We start from the raw sequence: 26,256 nt of genomic DNA, 5'->3' as shown, positions 1-26,256 counted from the left end.
TGTAATGGATACATTCATGTTTTGTGTTGGATGATTTGGAGTGTGTGAGTTTTGTTGACAGTTTAATGCTGAAGTTCTTAAAGCTCTTCATAAATCTCAGCTGCCATGAATGGGACAGTATGATGGATCTTTGCCGGCTGAATTTTCCGTAGCACATGTGGTATTTGTATGGCAGAAATTGGGAAGGGTATGATGCTCATAGTTTCTCAGAGAGAAATGTGTAGCCAAACTTAGAAATTTATCTTCAGACTGAACAAAAAGGTGAGTCTCCATGAGCAAGTAAGAAGTTTTGAAGGTAAAATCAGTGAGTCGGAAGAAGTAGCTCTACTCTTGATCTCCCCATACTTGAGGCTGTGCTTTAATTGGCTTTTCATCTGTGTTTCCTTTGGATTTCTTTGCAACTGCTGAAGGTAGTAAAGGTACGAATGTGACTAAATACTAGGAAGAAAATGGCCATAAAGGTCGAAATCTTGGGTACATTGAAGTTCCTGGAAATTTTCTCAAGTATTTCAGTGAAGCTAGTATCTCACCTGGAACATTTACAGAAAATATTCAGGCAGTTTCAGAAATACATTCTTGCATATAACGAAGCAATTTTTAGGTGATTTCTTTTTTAAAAGTCAGGTTACACTTTATGATGCTTGAAACTCTGCTGAGCTCCTAGCAATGGAGAAGGGGAAACAAGAGAAGATTTAGAAGATTTTATTCTTTCTAAAGAATTTATAGACCTAAACAATTTTTGAGTCTCAGCTCTAAAGAGGAAAAAGTTTCTTGAATACATGGATGTAACAATTGAACTTACCTTGATCTGTACGAGAACCTTTTAAGAGATTTATAATGGGGGAGAGGTTGAATTCTTCTTATGAATAAAATCCATGACCGGTTTTTGGTGTACAGGACCCCTCCACAAAAATGGGTTTTCACAGTAAGTTGCTTGTTCTGTAAGAATCAGAATGCAAAATATTTTCATAGCGTATGTCATCTGTAGGTCCCAAGATGCTTCACAAAAGCTGGAGAAGAACCATTGTCTCCATTTTATGTATGGGATCAGGTACCTGCCTGGATCACTTAATGTATGATTGTCCTACTACTGGATCTCCTGGATGTTCAGACCTGTGTCCAGGCCTGTCAGAGGATCCTATGTCTAATGGTGCCTTCAGAGTGTGTGCAGAAGATCTCAGCAGTGTTTCTGATGGTTACGTTTCCTTATTATTTCTCAGATCTATTGATGTGCCTTTACTCCTCTCCTTTTCATCTATTCCCTCTGTGTGGTGCATTTCTTCGGTCTCATTTGTTCCGCTTTGTTTTCTCCTTTGCTCCTTTATTTTGCTTTCCCATATTTTTTTGCTTCTTCCTCCTCTTTTTAATTCATTTTCAGTCTCTGGAGATTGGCAGCAGTGGGATCTTACACGAGGAGGAGCTTCAGAAAAAAAATCATAGCAGAATGAGCTTCCCTTTTACTGCCTCTCTAGAGATCCTCCTGTAAAAGGCAACTTGCTGTCACTCCTGTAAATTTTCTTTTGCAGCCAGCTCTGCTGGGTGTCCCCTTTGTGCCCTGTGAACATCTGTGTTGCAGCTTATGTCTGAACTGAACTGGAGAACAAATGTGTGAACCTGCTTCTTATTTCGAGCAGGAAGCTGCTGTTATTAGTAGGGCATGTGGCCTTGGTTCACCTACGACTTCTAATCCCCGTCTGGGAACGAACCAGCCGTCTGTCCTCTCCCCTCCTGCCACCAGTGCTCTTGCCCGGGGGGGAGTAGCACGTTTCCCTGCTTTCTTCAAGATGCTGCCCGATGCCGGTCAGTTGTCAACATTCATTTTGTCCCTGAATTTTTCCCAAGATGTCATACAGAAAGGAAGAAAGCAGTTAGCACTGTAGGACTTTTATGGCATAGCTTACTTTCTGTTGCTCCTGGAAACTTCTCCCTGCATGCGCACAGTCATGCAGGCACCACCCAGTAGCACCACCCTTCTGCATATGGAAGAAATCTTCAAGCCCTGAAGTATTCAGGCTCAAGGAATGCCGGAGCAGAAGAGGAAGCCCCATTCCCCAGGCTGTGCACAGGATTCTAGGAAAAGGCGACAATGTTTCTGTGCTGGTTTTGGATATGGCACAAGACAGCTCACTGAGCATAAATTGTGAACTTAACCTCAAACAGACTTGCTTTAAGCAACTTTTTACTTTAAAAGAAAAGAAAAGGGTGAAGAAAAAGAAGCAGCAGCGCTGCCCTGTTTGCAAAAGCGCTATCCCACTTGAGCGTGCTCAGCAACATTTGAAAAGCGTAGGTGATGAACTGCAGTCTTTGTGGCATATGTGTGCCTCCGAGAGAAAAACGAAATCTGTTGTGTCAAGTTGGCGTTGGCTTATGCTTGAAGGGTTGTTGTGATGAGCCTGGAAGGTGCGGAAACTGTTGTGAAAGATCAGGTGCGATGGCAGAGAACGACTGTAACTCTGGGGGGAGGAAGCTGGAGGATTTGAGGTCAGTCTGAATCGGCAGCCATCAGCTGGAAAAAGAGTATGGCCGATTTAGCAAGAGCATGCACCAATTCAACAACTTCCCTCAGATGTTTGGGTTGGAAGGACTCAGAAATACCAAATCTTCCCAACTGACTTTAGCCGAAATGGCTACTGGGCAACCTTGTTTTCCTTCCCTTTCAGTAAATGACCTCCATTTTGGCAGAAAGGTACCTGAGTTTCAGAGCTTTCCAAGCCAGGTTAGAAAACATTGGTCCCTTTTTTTCCAAAACTAACCGTTGAAGCAGTCCCAACACACTGCAGACGTCTCTGGGCGTGTGAATCCTGCGCAGGCAATGGTCTCCCTTGTTCATTCATGTATGCACTTGTTACGGAGGGAAGGGTTGGTCTGGCTGATTGTATGACTGGGAGTGCTAAACAGCTAAAATTTCTAAACAAAAAAATCTGGTCCTCTTTAAACGTTGGCGGACAGATATCTGTCTTCCATCTGTGGCAGCCTATGCCAAACAGCAGAAGAACTGCAAAGTTTGTGTGCTGAAACCTTGGAGAAATAACTGGCACGCTCCAGCTTATTTTTTTAAACTACACGCAAATCTGAAACATTAAACACAGAAACTAATGTTAGATTGTGACAAGCAGGCAGAAGCTGGGAAGTTCAGCTGGAAGGGTTGTGCCTCCTCCGTCCCTATGGCAAAGCTCCGGTGCAGGGCATGGAGCCCTTGGGCACTGCTGCACAGGCATTGCTGTCGATTAACTGCGGGCAGCGGTCACCTACCGGGGAGGCAGTCCCTTGGCTGTCCCCTGCAGCTGGGTCACCCCAGGTGTTGCACGGCCTGATGTAATGGGGAAGAAGGTGGCTGGTAGTCTGGCAGGTGTGTATGGCTCACAAGACCCCTCCGGAGGTGCAGGGTGGCTGTTTTCCTCCCCTTACAACCAGAAAGGTTGTACGCCGCAGTGGACAGTCCCGGGTTTGAACGGCTGTTTCCTCAAACAGCTCCTTGCTGGAGTACTTGAGCAAGGGAGCTCTGTTCAGAGGAGAGGGGAACGTGGATGAAACAGCGGGCTCTAACTGCTGTGTTCTCTCCTGGGGGCCATGGCCTGCAGGGAAGAGGGTCAGAGCAGCCTTGAGGCTGCTCCAGCAAAAAGCTGGGGTTGTAAAAGCCCTCAGCCAGCCCTGAGCCAGGAGTTACATATAGTTGTTTTGTCTATTCTTGTTCTTATTTGGGGCTTCATCCAAAAAGGACTGCGTTGCTCTCGGTGAGCTTTGGAGCAGCCCCATGGAGCAGCTGGGAAGCAAAGCAGGACTGTGCATCAGCTAGCACCGACTGGGCAGTAGCAATTTGGTTTGGTTAGAGAAGGTGTCAGCTTTTAGTGGTCCCCTGTTCATTTTTAATTTGCTTCCCCGTCTAGGCACTGCGCCGTATTTAGTAATGTGCGTCTGCTGTGTTGTCCCTTCTATTTATCAAAGTTATGCAAAGAAGTTACGTGTTTAAACGCTTCCCTTTTCTGAATTGGCTTGGTATTGCGACCATTTTGTCTCCTTTTGCAGTGCTAGAAAATGTGTGTTTACAGTAGGTGATTACAAGGATGCCACTTTGGTACCTGGGAGCAACGTCTTCCTCTGATTCACTGGAACGGTCGTGGCTGAGTCACGCTGCTAAACATGCCGTATGTTACCAAGTAACACACGGTGTTATTAATTGAGGATGTCAGTAACGTGTTACACAACTGTCAGACTTAAAAATTAAAGCACTAATAAGGAGCTTTGAAATAGTCTTGTTTCAGATTGGTTACTGTTTATAACACCAGTAATTCTGAACACAGATTTAATTCCAAATGCAAGAAAATGAAGAAAAATGAAGGCAGTCTTTCTGCTTAAATGGCTTAATGACTTTATTTAATAAAGCGACAGTCCCCTTATGATGTGAGTGTGTTTTGTCCACCTTACAGTACTCACCTAGCTGGCTGTCACCTGCAAGAATCATTTCTTTAGCCCTCCTGAAGCTCCATTGCAGAGTTGCTGCCTGTCGCTACATGCCATGCACGCATGGGGTGAAGGTGGTAAATGTCCGAGTGGGTTTTTTAATACGGACACTCAAGAAGCCGATGCCAACAGTGAGGAAGTGGGTATGATCTGCTGTTGATTCTGTTATACCTTTTTACTGTGTTTGCCTGAGGAAAATGTTTCCGAATTGGAGAGGCAGGTGCACACTCATGTGTGGTGCTTTCTGTGTAGATACTAATCACGCCTTCTGCTTCCCGTCCCCGCGCGTCCCAGCGATGCGTATTGCTTTTCACCGCGCAATGACTGGGTCTGTAATCCTACCCGTGCATGAAGTGTGCGGTAACCAAATGCTGCAACATGGGAACGAAGTACCATTATTTTGTCAAGACAAGATACCCAGCATAGAGTATCATAAATTGATCCCAGGAGGACAGACCTAGAATATAAACTGTAGTGCTCTGAATATATGCATGTTATAATTGTGTTAAATGCTTTGCAGCAATTTGTATTGTATTACAGCTGACAAAGTATTTTACTTCCTCGTAACTAACTAATGTAAATAGTGTTGATATTTTTCTTTTCCATATTTATAATTACATTAATTGCTTTGCGTATTAATAACAAACAGTTAAGTGTCAGAGCCCAAGCTGTAGCTGCCAGTAATCCACAAGCAACTTGTTTGCATATTCAGAATATGAAATTGAAGAGTAACTGCGCTTTTTGCAAGCACGTATCTTCACAGCTTAAATTTTACGTAATAAAGCCCACTGGGTTACCTAAACATTGTCATGTTCAATATCAAATCTACTGCTAATAGAACGTCTTTCGGAAATGAAGAGAAACTTTGTGCTAAGAGATCAGAAGACATCTGATGAAAAAAAAATGAATAGCTCGCATTAGCTAGGAATTGTGACTTATTTCCAAATAAAGCTAAACTTTGAAAAAGATGTTTTCTGCCTTTGAAAATAGCCTTTTTCAGAAGCCAGAGCTGGAAGATCCATATGCAGTGCAATTTTTGTTTTTGTAATGTGATTTAATTAGGCTAACAGAGTGTCGCAAAGAAGCATTCGAGGATTGACTAAATTTTTTTAACGGGAGCTATTTTTTTGGAAAGTTTCCAGAGAGGTAATCTTTCTGCATTGGTATTTTGCAGACTTCAGCATTTTTATTCTTAGAGACAAAGCAAATTGAGATTTTAGCATAAATCTGGCTAAACTTCAGTTAAAGAAAGCCGCCTCTTCAGCTTTCTTTTTTTCTTTCATTTTTGTTTTCTCTGTAATTATGATGCTTTATTGGTGTTGAACTCCTTGCTGGAGGCCAGCATTTAATACAGGTGATGGTTTTGAAAGTTTTCAAACCACTGGTATTTGTGAGGGCTGCAGAGAAAAGAGTCAGTGCCAACTTAATATTGCAGGTGTATGCTGAACTATCCGGGGAAGAGCAAAGGTTGATTAAATTCACAAAATAAGGTGATTCGTAGTTTTCTAAATATGTCACTCAACCTAAAATTAACTCAATTATTTACCAGTCACACACATGCTAATGAATCCTGACAATCTCAGTCGACCTGCTGCGATGAACTTCACTGTCACCTAATATTATTTCCTCTGTATTTTGCCTAAAAGGAAAGAGTGATTGTAGCATTTATCACATGCAAAGCAAAAACGCTCAGGGATTTTATTATTTTTTTAATACCTGCAATTCCAGGGCACTAGTAAATTAATTACATTTAATTAGTAAGGCTATAAAAGAGGCGCTTCTTTTTTGCGAGTGTCTCCTAAAGTTTAATCCTCCAGAGATGTCATGTGGGATAGTGATGAAAGTGGCTGCTTCTAAGTCAACATCAATGATGTTATTTAAGAAATAAAGTTGAGGTTATCTTTTAATGCAAAATGTGACAAAATTATAAAGACATTAAGATAATACAGTAAACATGGTTTATTATTATTTCTGAAGTTAGAATCGCCTTGGAATGGCGTTTTTTAGCTGTGTGTTACTAGTAGCTATAAGAAATACGTAAGAAATTTGTAAGTTAGCCAAAATCTTAAATGGGTTTATCTACATTCCTGCTAAATACAGAAATACATTATTTAAATAAAAATGTGGTTATCCTGCCTTTGTACTTGAGTTATGGGTAAATCTCCAAAAGGCTGCCCTGGATTATGAAATAGTATTTCTCTTTCCCTTCCCAAGGTTTTTTCCCCAAAGCTTTACGAAATCCTGGATGAAAATCAACATTGATCCATAAAATAGACATCACTGTAGCATTGACATGGGTAGGGAACAACAGCTGAAGAGATTTCTGGCCTACGGTTATTTCTGTCAGGAAAATGGAGCTAGATAAAGATATATATATAACATTTAAAGCTGCTGGGCAATGGCAGGCTGTTTGCAGACAGATGCATGTTCAGCCTTTTTGGCTGGAATGGTTAAGTGGCTAATTAGGTGGAGAAGTCAGGTCTCAGCATGCCCTTGGGGAGAAGTCTGCTGTGCCCCAGCTTCCCATGAAAGTTTTGGCAGAGGTGGGTTTGAAGCTGCAACAATCTCATTGTGAGATGGGTATGAAATGGGCTTGCTAGAACCCATTTTACTGGATTTTGCTCAGTGGCTGCCACCCACGGAGAAACATGGAAAGTTAAAAAAACCCCGCAATTTTGAAAACAGAAATTAAGTTATCACATTCAATTGAATTTCTTTCTGGGTTGTTCCAAATTGTTACTGAATTTGTTTGGTTGTTTGATTTTTTGTGGTGTTTTTTTATATCATGTCCATGATTTTCTTACTTGATTCATTCAGTGACATCAGCTATAGTGACCGAACAGTTGTTTCCGTGGTGACAAATTGCAGTGTTACAAGCATCCTTGAGTGAATCAGGTAAGAGAAACAGATCAACTAGAAGTGGAGAAAGTTTGCTTGCAAAAATAAACTAGAAACGTTGGGTAAAAGTTTACAGGAGAATAGCTCGGAAATCTAAAAATTATTGTAATATAGCTGAGTCTTCAATACATTCAAGTATGCCAGCATGGCTAGTTTCATAGTGAAGCACAAAGGGATCTGTCCACATCTGGTAACAGCAACCAGCTGGAGAACACTTAAAATAGATAAGTAACTCCATAATAAGAATGAATGAATTTAACTGTGAGAAAAAAAAAATAAAGCTTCTTGCTCATCTTCTAAACTATGACAACTAGCATCACATCTCATTGTGGTTAAGGTCTATCTCCTTATTAAATTGCATCTTAAAAGGATATTGAGTACCTCTTATATCACAGCTCCAGTTCTGATTCCATACTGGCATGAGCCAGGAGGTCGATTACTGAAGATGATGGAATTGCATCAGGCTTATGTAAATGCAGGTGAAATCTGACTTGCGTTCAGTATATGTAGCAAAGAACGTAGGTCCAAATTTAGGAGGCCCCAAATGATACTGTTGTATGGTATACTGTATCATCGTGGATTTAAATACTATTTGGGGTACATGCTAATAATGCCAAAAAGACCCTCAATGTGTACAGTGACAATAAGAATTAATTCCACTCCCATCCTGACAACTCTCAGAGGGAATATTGTGCCTTGCCTGGGCTCAGACGTTATTTCCAATAAGTATGGAAATAATGGCTCACAGTGCTGCAAAGTGTTAGGAGATCTCAAGGGAAATCTCATCAGATTATGTGATAGGTTTGAAATTAATCCATGTCCCCACTGTATTTACACAATATACGATTGTCTCTCTGATGGCTTATAAGGAAAGGTAAACGCTACCGTCCTAAATCAGCGAGGGGACTTGCTGCAATACATTTTCTTGGTAGAGACTACATTTCTTTCTGTGTAGATACAGGCAACTCAGAAAATGATTATATAACTTTCTTACACTGCAGACATATTGTTGTCTGGTTTGTAACCTCATTATGCCAAATCATCATCTTTCTTGCAGTTCTCCTTGCCGCCAGTTCAGCAGACATTAATTTTTACATTATCCTTTTGAAAACCTGAAAGGGAAAAAATTTTTGAGAACTTCTTGCTTCTAACGTGGATATTGCCCAGCCATAGATCCGTCCATCCACTGGTCATAGGTAGATTGCTCTTTGGTGAAGGCTTCTTTACAGAGCTGCTCTTGCCTCTTTGCAAACTGGTTTGGGATTGTGCCAGGCTTTGCCTGTTCAGGTGTGCAGAACTGTGTCATGTTAGGCCAAAAACTGTCTTCTCACCATCTTTCCCCGAGGAGCAAGGGATTATCATCCATGGAAGAATGTACACTTCACCACACTTCTAAGTAGTAAATATCTCAAGAAGCGTATGACAAACTTGCCAGTCCGTGGGTTGAGTTTCTTGAATCCTGCTTGCTCTGGAGTGCATAAGCTAAAAGCTCAGTTGTGAAACCTTGTAAGAATTTAAGCATGCAGGAAAGATGTTCTCTAGTCGAGAAGTCTTAAAAGGTCTGGAAGAGGAATGGTCTTCTTCAGTGATCCCTTTCTACCCTAAAGTTTGAATACCAGCGCCAAGTAGTTTTTGGAGGCCCAGGGCAAAGGGAAGTTAGCACAGTGTGAAGTGCCATGGGAGAGGTGCAAGGGCTGCTAGCCTGGGCTAGACCTTTACTTTTTTAAGACAAAGTGACTTCTACGTTGTTTTTGTGAACATGGAAATAAAACAGGGGAGACACTGTGCATTTCTGCAGTTTCTCTCTCGTCTCACTGATTTAGCTTCATTTGTATCCGGCTTCCACGTTTAGCTCCCGGTCTTCCCTGAGGCTTCCTTCCCATTGTGAAATCCATCCTTTCTCCAAAGGCAGTTTCTTTGCTCCTTTGTAAGTTCTTTCTCTTCCTCGAAGATTCAACAACCTAGTGAAGAACTTCTAGGATCCCTTCTGTTGACTTTTCTTCTTCCCTGGTAGCCTGTCTACAGACAGCCTTACAGTTCTTTTTCCTTATTGTCTGTGCTTGCCTTTATTCTTACAAGGACCCATCTCCTTTTCCTTCCAATCACCACTAGCTGTGGCAGGCAAAGGGTTGATCGGGCAACCCCCTTTCTATCTTTCTGCAAATTTGTTAGGTCCCTGTAAACATTTGGTACAAACAGTGGGTTTGATTTGCTATAAACTCTAGTTCTACTTAGAGCTTCTTGTTTTTTCTTCTCCATTTTGATAGACTGTTGGATCAGTGTATCAGCAGTCACATCTGACGCTAGTGTCAAAACACAATAGATACCTGGCTCCCTTTAATTAATCACGTAGAAAACGAGAAAACCCACATAATAATTTATTTCCTCTAATACTAATGCTTCCAGATTCCAATTCTCTTTATCAGCTTTTAAAAACCATCTGAGTATATATTAGAATCTTGTACATTTTATCTGATAGGTATGAATACAAACACCTTCTTTTCTACTTCTTGTTATTCATGGTAGCTGGATTTTGTATGTAATTTGTAATTGTATTTTTCCCTCATATGCATTGGGAGAGGAGAAAGGACCATAGAGCTCTTTATTCTTGTTTACCTTGCTGAGCCAAAACTGTTAGAATGGGCATGCACCATTCAAAGAGCCGTACACTAAATTCCAATCGATTAATCACTGAGATGACCAAAAAGGAAACATAGATTGGTGATACGGCTGCTGCTGACAGCACAAATACAAGACGGTGAGGTTGCAGCAGGAGGATCTGAGGAATCATTATTACTGGTAATAATGTACGAGATGGAAAGAAATCAGGTTGTTTCAGAATCAACATTGGGTTTGTAAGTGACAGTCTAGGGAAAAACAATTGTTATTATTTATCAACGGAACTCATTTTCAATTGAATTGTTTGGGCTCTTTAAACTTCATATGTTGAGAAATTAATAATTTAAGTACACCTCTTCATGCTTTCTGAAGCATTGAAATATATGAACCTGAATAGTGTATGGTACTTAAAATTGTGTTTCTCATAGAGGTATTTATATACGTGTCTTGTGGAAGGAAAATTAATAATCTGCTTTGTGCACCAAAACTTTTATACTGAATGTTCTCTGAAATTTCATTATGTAGAAGCCCTACGGAAGCTGTGCTGTTCAAAACATTTTTGTTTTCATGTACTGTAATGTGTATTTGTTCAAACAAAGAAGTGCTTACCTGTTGAAAAGATAGCAGTGATAAATTACTTCCGCTTTCATGCTTACCTACTGTTTTCCATTTGGCATTAAATTCCTGGTTGAATCCCGGGGGTAGATAGATCTGAATTCAAAAAGTTACCTTGATGCCTTTTTTAGCCAACCCCTGTGACCTGATGATAAAAGGAAATTTAGTCATCTAAAGGACCATCCTTCTTGTATAGTTTAAACCCCACTAGATACCGAAAGGATTGCAATTTTTACCATTTTCTCTGAACTGTATTAATTTTCAAAGGATGTACAGGACCTCTACCTTTACTGTCACAACGACAGCACTTTAGATATCAACAGTGTAACTATCTGTTGAATCTAAATAGCATGTAAATTGAGCTTCCCATATTCATTCTATCTTATTATGGGTAATGCTGCATATGCTCTGTTAATCCTTTTGAAAAATTATTGACTCCTGAATAACTTTCTTTTACTATTATAAATCATATCTTCGTGGGTTTTTTTCCTGTCATTGACTTTTAAGTTCAAGGGTCTGTTTTATTTCTCATCAGAAAACAAATTTCTCTATGCTTAACATGAAGTATTCCGGGCTCGTGTTTTCCATTTTAATGGAGGTTCATCAGTCTCCCCCGCCTTCTCCTCACTGAATAAGTGATCCTTATGCAATGCACAATGGGAGCATACAAAACCAGAAGAGTAACAAAACAGTTTAAAAAGCTAAGAGGCAACATGCCATGAGTTAGCTGTATTAGCATATTTGAACGTGTACGAAAAAGCAATTGGGAACTCTTCCTGCGTTTGCCAGTCTTTACAGCGCATCAGTTGATAGAATAATTGTTATTACAAAATAACAACACTGGCCTTCAAATAGGAGATGCTGTATATCCCAGCTGACTCTTGAGGTCTGTATCTTCATCTGCATTTTATATGCAATCCATATTGGCTGCCCACTGAAGGACTGCAGACGTCTGCTTGTGAAGGAGATGAAGTTTCTCACACTGCTTTAGGAGAATTTCCTGCCCTGGGATGAACGAACATGTGCACTTGACCAAGCACTTAACATCAACATGTGCCAGTTTCTGTCTGATGAGTATGAAAGGAGCCTGAGCTGACTGGGTTTGATGTGGACAGTGATATTTTATCTGATGAGTCCAACCCAGTGTGTCCAGAGATTCCTGGACTTTCCACTGGGGGATGATGGTATTGGCCGGTGTTCTGGTTTCCCGATCTCTTAAATGGGAGCACTGATAATGGTGGTTGCTCATGTACTAGAATAGAATAGTTCAGTTGGAAGGGGCCTACAACAATCATCTAGTCCAACTGCCTGACCACGTCAGGGCTGAAATGTAGCTACTGTGCTACATAAGTTGAGATATGGGACATCTTTTGTGAGGTAAAATTCTGCTAAGCTCAATAAACTACTCATTATTAGAACTACTGTTAACATCATTGCTATTATTATTTCTGGATTTAAACTGGGTCCTCTGCATTCCTAAAGGGATTGTTTTTAGTGTAAAATCCTACCAGAAAAGGCGCACTTTTAAATAATGAAAGTCAAGGACATTTAGTATCTTGCAGAGCTGGCTCTACACAAAGGCAATATTACTGTCACTTCAGGGCCATCAGAATTCAAGCCCTTCCCATGTGGAAGAGCTGTCTGACAAAATGATTTTGAAATGCTACTTCACGTTAAAAGTAGCAGGAGAAAATTGTCCCCAGGACGGTATTATCTGTGTGTAGCCAGTAGTTTAACAAGGAGCTCTTCCAGATATATTCCTACTATTTTGAAAAAAAATCTGTTTTCTGGAGTACATTAGCCTGCAGAGGGGAAGAAACAGGGAAGCTATTAATATGTTTTTCCATTTAAACACAAATGCTTTCTCCTAACTCTAAGTGAGAAGAGAGATAGTTCTCTTTTGGCAAGCAAATGCCAGTTAAGGGCACTTTGCTGGATGCATTTGTGCTATTCTGTAATCTTGGTGGTCTACACAAACGGGCGCAATCCCTAAAAAAATGACAGCAGGCGTAAGTTAATTAAACAAAAGAACCACATCAGCATGTAGGTGGAAGAGGAGAGCACGCATCTCACCTCCCGCTGATGGTGTGGTTAACTTTCTTTCTGAATTATTTCCCAAGCCTGCAGTCCTTCCCTTTGGTGAGGGCAGGGTTTTGGTGGTGAGAGTTAGAATTAGTGGGATTTTGCCGGGAAATACCCTCTTAGTTAACAGAGCCGGGCTGCTGCAATTCTTTCTTCCCAAAGGAAATATATATGTTTGTGTATATATATTGGATTTTATTGATAGTGTTTAGACTGGGCAATTTGAAATGTGAGCGGAGCAGGCAAGCTGTATTTTGTGGAGTCTGAGAGCATCCTCGTTCTGGAAAATCTTTCTGAAATTATCTCGTGGTGAGCAGAAATTGATCCATTCTATAGATAAAAGAGGCTGCTGTTTACAGATATTTTGACGAAGCGTAGACACTGTCATGTCTAGATGGTATGATGGATTTCATTACACTCAGAAATTAATCCAAGCCTGTTAGAGACAAGTAAATAACCTCAAATTTATTTCTTTCTCTGTCTCTCTTCTTTTCTTTCCTCTGTAGTGCCTGAATTTTAACGAGTTCTTACAAAAGTCTTTGGTGACCCTTCACACGTAGCACTGCTCTGTGTGAAATTTTATTACAATGAAATCATCAGGGGAAAACAAGAAATCAATCTGGCCAGATAGTTATTACCATGTTTTAAAAAGGTAAAAACCTTTGGAGACTAGCGTTTCAGTGGACTGATGATGTGTCACAGCAGAGCTGTCTTTTCCCCCTGCAAGTCCTTGTCCGAGATGGTCACGAGGAAACGAAATACTCTGCCATCAGGCTCTTGCCCTCCTCCTACCCCATCCCTAACAGCAGCACAGTGTTTACTGTTGTTAGTAGCCACCTGCTTCCCTCCAAATCCTCCTCATGCAAAACACAGTCATTTCAGAGCAGTCATTATACGTTTGGAAATGACAAAGCAATTCTCCAAGTCCCACTGATTATGTTGTGTAGCAACCCTACTGTATGCCGTTTCTGCTGCTTGGAAGGCTGGTGGCTGCTTGGCAAGCTAAAGAAGAAGCTTCTTTCCAATATCAGTGTTTTTCTTTTATCCCAGAGTGTGGTATTATTTTTCTAGTGGTATGATTAGAAAAGAAAATATATACAAAGCTAAAGAAATACTCCAATATATTTATAATATAATATTATGATGGGCATTAAATAAAGTCATTCAAGTGCTTGAGTTCATTCAAGTATTTCTGGGGCTTTTAAAAAGAAATAATTGTTGCACAGAAATTCTCGCCTGAATAGCAATTATTTGATTAAAAGAATACTGGCCCAGGTCTTGTGCTTGGCTTTCTATAAGCTTAACCATGCAATCATTTTTTATTGCCATTGTTGAGCATAGATGGATTTAAATAGGTCTTCTCCCACGTAAGTTCTTTAATGATACTTTTAAGGCAGAGAGCACAAATGGACTGAAATGAAATCCCGAACCCACGGCTCAGGAAGAGTGTGGGACAGGGTGTGAAAGGAGCCCTGGAGCTGTCAGAAATGGCAGGAGCAGCATTACACAGCAAGGAGACCAGAGAGCTGGAGTCTTTCTGAGGATGGTAAAATAGCATTCTTCCTCCTGAGAGCCCTTTGCTTTGACTGATGCGGGCCCCATTCTCTCTGAACCTATTGCTGCCTATAACAATACTTCCAAATGCAATTGGCACCCGTTCCAGCTGCCTGCAAGCAGTTACAGAAAGCAAGCTGGGTTTCTAGGGTTTCCTAGACCCACCCTACCTGAGAAACAAAATTTCTTAAATATGCATAAGGAGAATAAAAAAAAAAAAAAAATGGAAAAATCGTGCTAAAATCTTTGTAAAACTTGAAACAACTTGTATTCTGTCCATTGTAATCTGAAGTAATGAGCTGGGAAGACATATTGCATTGCTGCAGATCTTAGCAAGGAGTAGATAAGTGCCAGAGGTTGAGCCTGTAAGACTCTGGGCAAAGCTTCATGCTGCTGGAAACATTCTTGTTTTGCAAAGTGAGTGGTAGCCGATTGTTAAAGCATGGTCCCTGCTGATGGCAGGAGTTTAGAAAATGGCTAAGACTCTCAAATGAAATATAGTTGAAACTAAGTTTTAAACAAGAAGAATCCTGTCTGCAAAAGCCTGCGTGCTGTAAAACTCCTTTTGCCAAGAATGGAACAAACAGGGACTCGACAGAAAAAGAAATAGCAACAAATAAACCCAACTTTTCCAGAGGTGATGGAAATGTGCTCAAAGGAATGATGCAAGCCCTCAGTGATTCTGGGTGTGTCACCCACATCTTTGCCATCCAAAGAAGTCCAGAAATACTTGGTGTGTCCTTAATAGACTGGAGAGACTTGGCAAGAACTGTCACTGAGTGTTTATTTGAAACGTAGTTCCAGGGAAGTATGAAGCAGATATTCATTCAATCTCAGAATTACAGGAAGATTTGAAAAAAAAGAGGTGCAATTATTCACCTTAAGGCATCTGATTTTTACACGTTCAAAGAAAACAGATGTGTTTCTTGTCTACTGCTGTTGGAAATTTTGCAGGATTTATATAGAAAGTATTGTATTTATCAACAAATAAATATCTTTAAATGGTGCCTAAATGCCAGTGGACTTTATAACAGAATTCTGGAGAATTACCACAACAGTCTATTCCTATTAACATAACCTATATTGTCTGAGAAGGTATCACCGTAACTCTGTCTGTTATTAGTGTTCTGGAATATATTTGTATCATCGAGTCACTTCTGTATTTTGCATATCCTAAAAAGACGTTGCAAGGTTTTTGGTCTGAAAGAGAAGTACGTAAAATTATTATTATTTTCAGTAGCATTGTAGAAATGAAGGTAGATTGTGTGGATCGGAGGAAGAAATCATTGTTCTGAGTTTCTTCCTGGTGGTCAGGATGGAGACGGATTGAATAGACACAAGGAAACTCAATTCTCCAGGAGCATGTCTGGAGATATCATAGAAGGGCCTGTTGTTCTTTTAGTTCCACATCTACTTTCCAAAACAGCCAGGTAAGTCCAGAGTGGAGGGTTTTTTTGTTATAGTAAACGCATATTTCAGAAAAAAAGTAAAGTACAAATTTAATGGACTATGCCTGCCCATCTTCGATGGATGGTTCCATAAACAGGAAAAGATATAAAAGAAAAAATAGCATTGAGTACTATAACTTCTATAGGAATTTCACCACCACAGGTCTGCATAAAATAAATACACTTAAGCAATTCAGCGTCAGCTGTTAGGGGTTTTACTGGGTCCATTCACTTCATAGATCTTCTGGGTTAGTATAAACTAGTTCTGTTACACACCTTGCACGAGCCCAAGAGGTTTGACATCCCTGGAGAAGATGTCGAACAAAGACAGGGTTTCCAGCAGAGAATCCCCACTGCTCATTTGCTTTGGACATGAGGCAGAAAGGTCTTGCTGGTTGTTATTAGATTAGCCCAGTTCAGAGTATTAAACAAGGTTAAAACGTGAGTTATTTTTTCATCCAGACGCTGTGACTCAGTGGGAAACGGGTAAGCCTATTTTGGGATAGGATTTGACCTATATTTGCTTCTTGGTCAGATTTGCGTACTGACCTCTTATTTTGGGGAACTGAATTATCTCTACTGTGGTCTGAAAAAATTGCTGACTGATCAGTGTTAGTGATTTATATTTCAATGCCCCACATTTCTTTGCTGATCTGTTCTGCTTCTATATGGCTGTAAGTGGGTTACCCAATCAATATTAGTGTCTCAGGAATTTGAGACTGTGTCTGGGAGAACTTTTTTATCTAAGAGGAGAAGATCAAACGTTTGGGGTGGCAGGGAGGGAATGGGACTAGGCTTTAGCCTTGCCAATAGAGTGAAGGAGGGAATGAGTTTGTAAATGATGTTCAGATGCAGCAGTTGTCTCATCTTCACCACCATTATGCTGTGAGTGAAGAGTAGCAGAAGAGGAAGAGAGAGAGAAAGGTCACTCAAAGGGAAAAAGAAACTGAGGGAAAAAGTAGAAAAGCATAGCATGGAGCAAAGCAGGGAGAGCAGGTGGAACGAGTCTGCCAAGGGCTGGAGAACAAGGCCAGTGGAAATGTGGTAAAGCCCCTGCCAGGCAGCGTGTAAGTCTGCTCTGCACTTAAAGGCAGCTTTCTCCAGGCTAGCAATTACATCTAGCTGGTTTGGGGAGCTCCAGGTAGCAGTCAAGATGCAGTGGCAAGGACTTCAGCTTGGCTGTTCGGGGATCTAGGAATGTATTTTGGATGCTGTCACACCGATATCTCTGTTTACTTTGTTTTAACAACCGTTACCAGCCAGGAAAGACAGATTAAGGTAGTGCAGTAATGTCACCTTTGTTCTCTCCTTCCTTCCCCCCTTTCCTCCCCGTTGCCCAAAGGCTTTTTCTCCTCTGCTTCTCCTACCAGATAAGGGTCCCTGACTAAATATGTAGCAAGGAAGGCTCGCTGAAGCGGATTCTTGACCTGACTTCAATCCAGCTTCAAATTTGTGTATGAAAATGTAATAGGGTAATTTATCATCTTTATTCAGGTAAACAGATGAAATTGCGGGCAGCTAACAACCTTCATTTGTATGCTGAAAGTTAGAGCGAAGTTAGGCAGTTAGATAGCAGCACCTTTCCCTGTCTGACGTGGATTACTCAGAAGGGAGTAATCATCTTTCATAGTTTTCCACCGGCAACTTTACCTGATACTGGCAGGTAAATCACAGAGCAGAGCATGGTGCTGTCCTCTAGCTTTGATGCTTGTAATTGTAGCAGTTCTTCAGCAAACATCCAGTATAACCCAGGCAGGACTTTCAGTATAGCTTTTAAAAATAACTAAGGAGTTTGAAATAACCATGCTCTGTATAAGAGCAAACAATAAAGCACATGTGGAGGAGGCTTCATTAAGATTGCTTGACCTATGAGCACAATAAAAAGGCGGACAAGACAGGCTTTTCCTAGTGATTTACTTTCTATGCCCATGAATCATGTTTTTTTCCTCTGTTATTGTGATTGCATTTTTTTTCTCAGCACTGCTCACCCTATCATTATGGGTAGAAAAAGTAAAAGGATTGTGGTATTTTCTCAGCAGTGATGAAAGGAACAGGACACTTCAAGGACATGCTATAAAAGTTGTTAGGACTGCAAGATGCTGTAACTTCTTCAAGATGAAAGTACTGTGTATGGTCCGTATTGGATTAATGTGAGTCACGCTGAAGGATGCTAGCTGTACCATAAGCGATACTGATCTTGCATGTTTACTTGTTAACTTATCAATTACATTAACTTCCTTTTTTTCCCCAGCATTTGTGGGTGAATACACTTTTGAGGCTGTAAACCCCATGGGAAGGAGCCAGGCAGTTCACGTTGGCAGAGAATCTGCCAAAAGATGCTGTTTAAATATTTACCACCAACAACAGAGGGTTGTTTAAAAAATAACTACGTTTCAGCGTATTGTCTTCAAGGGGCTTATTGCAAAAGAGACAATAAAGGCACAAAATTTTGAAATTTTTAAAGGGCTTTCAAAACGTTAAGGAGTATTTGCAAAGTAGTGCAAATGTCAACGCCGTGAAGAAAGTCCACAGATTTCAAAAGCTGAAAAACATGGATTGATGTGGGTTGGCTTTTTCCCTATTTTTGGTAGAGAGGAAGGGAAGAGAAAGCAGGAGGGGCTGGGTGCTCCGCAGTCGTCGAGAAGCCCTGGGATTGGAAACCACAAAATGAAAAACAGCAGATGTGGAACAGTGGCTTCTGACTTCCTTTGTATGAGCGCAAATGCATCAACTTAATAACATAATTTAAAACTCCTCTTTTGGGGCCATGGAAGAAAAGAACATGGAAGTAATTAGTACTAGTCTAAAAAAAATCCACAAGAAGACATTTGTCCTTGGTAAAATGTTTCTCCATATTGCTTTATGTTTTCTGTTTATCTAGACAAATTATTCCGCAGACGTAAAGCAGCGCTTCTGACATCATATGAGATTACTATGCAAGATTATAATGTGGATGCGGCTTTGTCACAGAAGACAAAAGTTCCTCGGGCCGTGTGGCAGAGCTGTTTGCTGACTGAAGGGAAGGATGGAAACCCCCACGATATACCAAACTTCACGCTGTAGTTCCCTTCAAAAATAATTTTAATCCAATTATACTAGCAGGTCGGAGAATCAGTGGGCTTTCATACTGATGGTATTGTGTGAAATATTAGTTGAGCTATGCAGCTGAATAACTAGAGAGGATTTAATTATGACAGTTACTGGTGTTTTTCAGAACATCAAAGACCTAGCCAGCAGATTATGCAGCAGATGTATTACATGAAATAGAAGTTGATCGTGATTTTCTGGATATTTGGGGATTTTGTACCAAGTGAGAGTATAATTATTGAATAACTTCTACTACAGTTCTTACAGGGGTTTTTTTGTTTGGTTTTGTTCTCCCCTCCCCCAGTAGTTACCTTTATCTGGTAGAATATGAATTTTCCCTTAATAGAACATGTGGAGAAGAAGCATTGGCTTCTAATTAGCTCAGTACACTTAACATCGTACCACCAAGCATGTGGTTTGGCACACACAGAGGCTAAAGGTAGATTGGTTCATCTTAAAGTTGATGGTTTTTAACTCATGCAGCCTGAGTAGTATTTTTCTTCAAAAGGAGTTTAGGCAGTAAGAGTGGTACAAATCTTCTCAAGCACTGCAAGAATGGCAGGAAACATAGGCTGTTATCAACAGAGCAAACGCGGGTCACTCACGGGTGGGCTGAAGGATATTCTTTTCCATTTTGTTAAAATATTGGCCGGCAGCCCGAAGCAATCTAATTTTTGTGGTGCTGTTTTATTAACTGAAAGAACCTCATGAAATTTTTACATATGAGCTGCATCGTCAGGTCTCAGCTCTTCTGAAGACAGCAGCTACAGTGGATCAAGTTTGTGAGAGGTCGAGGTAGACATTAGAGCACACATCACATGTACTGTGGTTGTTGCTTTTCCATAGTGTGCTAAATCAATACTATAAACACCAACCACCTCCAAAACTGCATAAATTCCTGTGCTGAAGTTGGAGGGTGGACATGACAGACCAAGAAAATGATGGCCATGCAGTTGTTTGGTGTCTCCACCGCATGCTAGCTTCTCGTCAGCTGTGAAAGGATGAAACACCACTGACATGAATGGGATCGCTCCCCTTTTTACCAGCAGCAGTGTTAGTTCTGTGGCATTCAAGTACTACAGGACTTGAGGAGACTTGTGGCAGATTTCTGAGAGAGTCTCTAACCGAGAGTAGTTTTGTTGTTCTCCGATGAAAAAACACAAAACCAAAAGGCACCATTTGGGAGACAAAGCTTGTGATGTTCAGCCTAGTCTATTTCCTAATGATAGCGCTGACTATGGTAACAGATATTCCTCTGTTATCTGCCACATTTATTTCAGATTGAAAGCAGTACACAGGTGTGAAAACATCCCTTTTTACAGTAGCAGTGTTTGAAGAATTTCTTCTGGGAAGAGCGCTGAACTGGTAGATCACTGCTGAGGTCCTTTTGGCCTAACAGGCCTTTCCCAATTCTGCAAAGCTGACAACAGTTAAGGGAAAAGATGAACAGCCTTTGCTGGGACGCTGCATCAGCTGTATGAGAAATGGAAGTGGGTCATTCTGGACATAACATTTCATGGAAACATGTTTTGTCAGCATCAAGACATTTGAAGACCCATCTGCTGAGGGGGTGTGTCCGCTTCTTCTGCCATGACATCTGTTTGGAAGGAGGCGTAAAATTCCCCTTGTGATTCATGCCAGTGCTACAGAGCTGGGAAACTCATGCTCCTTCTCTTCTCTCGTTATGTTTGGTGTCTCACCCTTGAATGGGTAGGACTGTGGTTTGCTAAGGGTCCCAGTAGAAAAGAAGGTTTAAAAAAAATTGGGAGGAATCAAATGGTAATTTCTCATATCATAGATGCTGTGAAATTTGGCTTTTATTGTGGCGCTATTAAAATGTCTGAAAACGGTTTATTTCTTAAAACACTGTAGAAAAGATTTTTGTGATGCATCTTTTCCAAAATGGGATAATGAGTAAGAAAGTGGAAGGCAAAATGCGGGAGTTTGTTTCAGAATCATGGATATTATGCATTAGTTATTATTGATTAGAATGGAAAACCAGTTATTTAAAACTGCTATTCAAAATCTCATGGTTTGGACTAGTTCATTTTCTCTTCCACTTGGGTTTGAACATTTCATGTCCCTTGGAAATTAGATGTTGAAACTAATGTTCCCAGTAATAATGCATTAAGCTGGAAAGTGCTGGATCTCAAGCATATAAAGCAGTAAATACTTTGAGTTTTTATTGTTGCCACATACCTTTTGATAGCCATAATAATATAATATGATGCCTCGAACCGATGTGTTTATTGTTCTAAAAAGATGAATAGGCAGATGTTGACCCTGGCTGCCAGATAGAAGGGAAGATTTCCAAAGTGTTAAATGTAATATTGTACTTACTGCATTAAATGGTCTATCTTTATTTTGGCTAGGTCGCTCATCTGTTAATTGTGATCTGTAAGTCTAGTTACAAATGTTTTTTAAAATACTGTCAGAAAATCAAATCCTGTATTTGCAATCCTAGTGGGCAGAGGAACAGGTCAGTCTCTTGTCTTATAGTGATATCTTGAACACTTCAAAATGCTTCTACATCTGTGCATTTTGAGGTGAATACTGCTGTAAAATCCAGGTCACTTCAGTTGCACTGAAGCTGAAACACCGTCTTGGAGGTTTTTTGGTAATATATATGCCCACTGAGTTACAAAAATGTGTTTCCTTAAGTCAGGCTTTCTTAGCACGGGCATGGTCTTACAGTAAGGTATCGAACCGGTCTTTTTTATAGAGTGGAGCTGCCTCTGTCTCATACTTTGCAGCGCAGATAATGGGCAGATGAAGCGCACGACAACCGCTGAGCGCATAAGCATACCCTTAAAGGGATCTATTTTGTGGAATTAGAGAAAATAGAGTCTGTTTGGAATAATCTAGCTAAACTACCAAATATTCAACTTCCATTTATTTTCAGTTGTCTGTGAAGGTAAGGAGATTAGTGTTTGCCTACAGAGGAATCACACTGGATCTGCCTTTTAAGTTGTTACAGGATATACAGTTGGGTAGGCACATCTGTAGGGCTGAAATGAGAGAACTGTCTCTCATTTGTTTTCTCCAGTCAAGCATAAATCTCTAATTTTAAGGACATTCTACCCTTGGTTTAGATTTGTTTATTTTAGTTTTATAGACCCCATTTAAAATCCATTTTAATGAGCTGTTTATGCAGTGATAGTGTTTTTAATATATGTTTAGGTTCTATGCGACTCTAAGTCAGGCAATGATGCGTGAAGAGGGCATGAATTAATAATATGGCAAAGGCAACTGAAATACCTCCGATGTACCAGCCAAACAAGATTTTGACATGGGTGCCTGTCTGCCGGTTTGCTTGCCCCTGCCTGAGACCGACAGTTCAAGCTAACGTTTCTCTCCTCAGGGGTGACTGATTTTGCTGGCCCTGACGCATCCTAGTTAGGATGCTAGGAGCTAGTTAGGACTCCCAGCCTGGTGCATGAACGCTCTCAACGATGCCGTGGTTGTGAGTGTGGGATGAAGATCAGGGAATGGAGGAATGCCAAGAACCAGCATTTCATCCCGTATGCCATCTGCAGGACAATTGTTCCGCACTTAGCTCACTCTGTATGGGTGAAGTGAAGTACAATGGTACTAAGACTCAAGCCAGCACCTCTAATCAGCTCAATAGTCAGCTTCACCCAAGGCCAGAGCTGGCCAGCTTGAGAACCTCTGTGAGTGTCTGAAAAGTGTTGCAAGCAAACACAGATTCCAGAAACCCAGAAGCATCTCTGATAGGGGGCATGATGCATGGATATTAGCTGGGCAAAGACTTTTCGGATGCTTTGTTTGCCTGCCGCTTTTCTAATCATGGCAGATCTGCATGGGACAGTTCGGTGACCTGAGCCTTGCCACAACGCAAGGTAATGACAAGGCCTTTTCATGGTCTTTTTGTGTGTCTACTTCCTGGCCACTCATAAGGAGCTTCATAATTTGTCTCCAGACATATCTTGAATATAATAACAAGAATAATTAAAACTCAAATAGCAATTCGGTGCTCTGACCATCTGGGATCCAGGCTGAGAGATGAGATATAGTACAGACCCTAAAGCTGTTAGTAAGGTAAGCTTTCTTACTCTTTTTTGTAATTAATTTAAATGGTTCTTAAATGATTTTTAAATGAGTTCATACTCACAACAGCTTTGAAAATCTGTGTCTTGCCAGTGGGATCTGACTGCTGCTTCTACTGCTGTGTCTTGGTCTGATTCCCAGCTGGAAAAACTGAACCTCTGTATCAGCTGGGTGCAACCTCAGCACAGTGATAAAGGAAAGCAAACAGAAACAGTTGGAAGCTTTTCTAAACACCATTTAGAGAATCCCTTTTCTAATATATGGACCCCAGAGAGAAAAGAAAACAGTGAGGAAGAGGGTATTACATGTGCTTTATTAGCATAAGCATGTGATGGCTGTGTTACTTGCTTGAAGAGAGGATGCTGAGAAGTACCACGTGTATGAAGTTAACGCTGATGAAAGCGTAATACACAGTAGTGTTTTATGGAATATCACTTTTTAACAGGGTTTTCTTTTCCCCTGGTAGAATAGCCTGGAAAGGTTGAATTGGGTTTTATTCCACTAAAGCAAGAGACTACACATTGAGGTATAAGGGAGGAACTGGAAGAATGGCAGAGCCAGAGCAGTGAATTCTGGGCTCACCTTTGGGCTTGTACATCCCAAGTATAGCAGCAGAGTAAAGAGGAGTCGCAACTGCACCGATTCTTTTCCAACCTGAAATAGTGTCTCCATGGCAGAGCTTGCCACTCCAGTGCTGCCATTCCCCAGCTCATTAGACTCATTAAGAGACAGAGCTAATGCTATCAGGTGCAGTGGTACACTGATGCAAATGAGCAACTTTCAGGGCCCAAGTTAAGCCAGTATGGCACTGTACCCCATGACCGTGGCAGCTCATTTGGAGTTAGGAGGGCTTAAGCTGAGGCTGTGTATCAAACACTGAGGTGCTTGGTATGTCTCATGCCTCCTTAGCTGGGGAAAGCCTCCTGTGAGTGTGGTGGAGTTAGACTTCCAAAAGCCTGTATAGGAGGACCAATGAGAATGAATTCCAGTTAGCAGCAAAGGGGAGAGGGAATCCATCCAGATGCCAGATGCTGGGTTCAGCGGAAAAGGAAAGGGAAAAAGGACGGTTGTTGCCCTGAAGGACTTCTTTTAAGTTATAGGTGTAGCTGGGGCAAGTGAGAAACTCTCTTGTCTAAGGGTGGACATAGGTTTTTGGCCAGGTGAGTAGTCTAATACTGACTACACCATTTGTATTTCATTAATAAACTCTGTCTTTAATGCAAGAGGAGTGGCAGAAAAACATCCTGAGTTTTTTCATTTTGCAGCCAGCACCACAAAGCACAAAATCAGCTCTTGGCAGCCCAGCTTTTAGCAGCGTTGTCCCATGCTTTGCTGCAGTGGTGACTGCAGCAGCAGTAGTCTGAAGAGCTGATGCTGCCTCAGGTTGCTAGCCGAGCCCTGGCTTCTGGCTGGCCCTTTTAGAGGGCAGCCAGCTGATGTCTCCACAATGCTGTCAGCTTCAGGGGTGTTGGTCAGATGGCTTATACCTTTTAGTCTCAAAAAACTTATGTCACCAGCAAGGTTTAGGACTAAAGCAGCCAAAAGGCACTTTTTTCGGGGCCACGAAAAGGTGCATTTTTCTGCCAGGGGCTCCCAATATTTTTTTTTTCCTTTTTGCCGTTGCTCTATGCCTGACAGACACTTGCAATCCCCACTTGAAGATCCGCATGGTGGTGGGCAGCCTGGGGTTAACCTGAGCAATTCTGCCAGCTGTCTTTCAGACCTGGGTTTACCAGCCTGTTCTCAGCTGTCAGCATTTGCGGTGCATGCTGCTGAGAATTATCAGGCCCAAGAACAAGTAACTTCACCAAAAAGGCAGTTCAGAGGCTTGCATTTCAATCCGTCTTTAGCAATTGTCTCTTAAATTGGCTGTGGATCTTGTAGGAGCTATATGAGGCACCCTGGGAAGCCTTATCAGAGGAGGGATACCAAGATGCCAGTGGGAATTGCCACTGAGGGTTTCCATACCAGCTTCCCAGCCCTTTTCAGCTCATTCCCAGGCTGTGAGCCAAGAAAGTTCCTGCTCAGTTCAAGCGTACCCAGAGTGTGATTCCCAGATATGTTAGCTGTGTCTGGGGGATGCCCCATGGTAAGAGTACGACTGTACAGCTAAGTACAGCTGAGAAGAGTGCAGGGAGCGGGGGAGGATAGGGACTGGCAGGACTAGATAGTTTAATTGTGAGACACTGAAGCCCTTCCCTTCTCCCTCACCTGTGCAGCCAGACAGTCCCTTCAGCTTGCATCTGAGGAGCTTCTCTTCAGCACTTAATTTACGCCTTTTAAGGGTCCCGCCAGACCTAGGGGAAATAAATAAATAAATACATACATACATAAAAAAACCCTAACAAATGAAACAAACCAAAATCACCACCAGAAAAACAGAATCAGTGGTAGGAAGGAGGAGAACTTAGTTGTAAGTGGGTCACATATAGGAGAGACTGCAAATTTCTTGCTCCATAACAGATCATTTCCACCCCTGGGTGCTGTTCACAGTAGAGGACCTCCACTGATTTGGTGCTCAAACAAGAGGACAGAGGAGGATAACATCCTGGAACAGTCTTCCACTACCTTGTGAAGGACTGGGACAGTCTCTCCACTGAGAGTTTCAGAATAACTTGTTTTGCTGCATGGGACCTACAGGCTTGAAGCCTTTGAAGAGCCAGGAACAGGGCTGGTTCAGTCCAAATTGTCTTCCAGTTGTATAAGGAGGGCAGCACATTTGTACATTGCTGTCTAGACATACACAAACAGACAGACAATTTCTGTGCATCCTTCAGAAAAATAAAGTGACCCTCCAGGAGGCTGTCCATGTAGGCACCCTTCCTTCTTTGCCCCAGGTTGGAAGTCTGTTGGGACAGTTAGGGGCTGACTGAGGATATCGCCTTGGGATAAGAGGAAGGGGGAAATTAGCATCCCAAGAATACCAATTTATTGTAGCAGTGGTGTATGGATGCTGCCCTCCAGCCAGCGGGGTAGAGCAGGATAGAGACGAATGCTGCTGGGGGAAAGCCTACCGACCCCTCAGCCCTGCTGTGTGACCGCTCATTCCTGTACTCCTGCCCTTGCAAATCTTAATTTCTACTGGCTTTTTTCACTCTCTGCCTCACTCTGTTGGTTTCTTAGTCTGAACTTGGCTTTCAGCCGCATCAAAACCCTTCAACCACTGCCCTCCTTCCCACCTCTTTGGTCCTACTTTCCTGAATCTATTCTTACTCCCCACTGTTCCTGTACGTTCCCAGGGGAACACAAATTGCTGCTAAATGCCAAAAGATACCCCCCCAATAAAATAAAAAAACCTGAGATGTCAATATAGTGAATGTAATTAACTGTCTATTCTCATGACGATTGTCTTCTCTTCCTCTTCTTTCTCCCTTAGGCTTTGCTGTTCTCTCTCACTTCTGCAATAGGAGTGAATTCCTCGCGA

At 41.4% G+C, this 26,256-nt stretch overlaps 1 protein-coding gene across 1 annotated transcript in view; it reads left to right on the top strand.

Annotated features, from left to right (window-relative positions):
• The window catches only part of ENOX1 (ecto-NOX disulfide-thiol exchanger 1), a 382,814-nt gene that overhangs the window by 74,020 nt on the left and 282,538 nt on the right, over window positions 1-26,256 (top strand). The window lies entirely within an intron of this gene.

Source organism: Aptenodytes patagonicus, chromosome 1, assembly GCF_965638725.1.
Source record: "Aptenodytes patagonicus chromosome 1, bAptPat1.pri.cur, whole genome shotgun sequence".
NCBI lineage: Eukaryota > Metazoa > Chordata > Aves > Sphenisciformes > Spheniscidae > Aptenodytes > Aptenodytes patagonicus.
The sequence above is the reverse complement of the archived record's forward strand: the minus strand, read 5'-3'. Positions and strand labels throughout refer to the sequence as shown.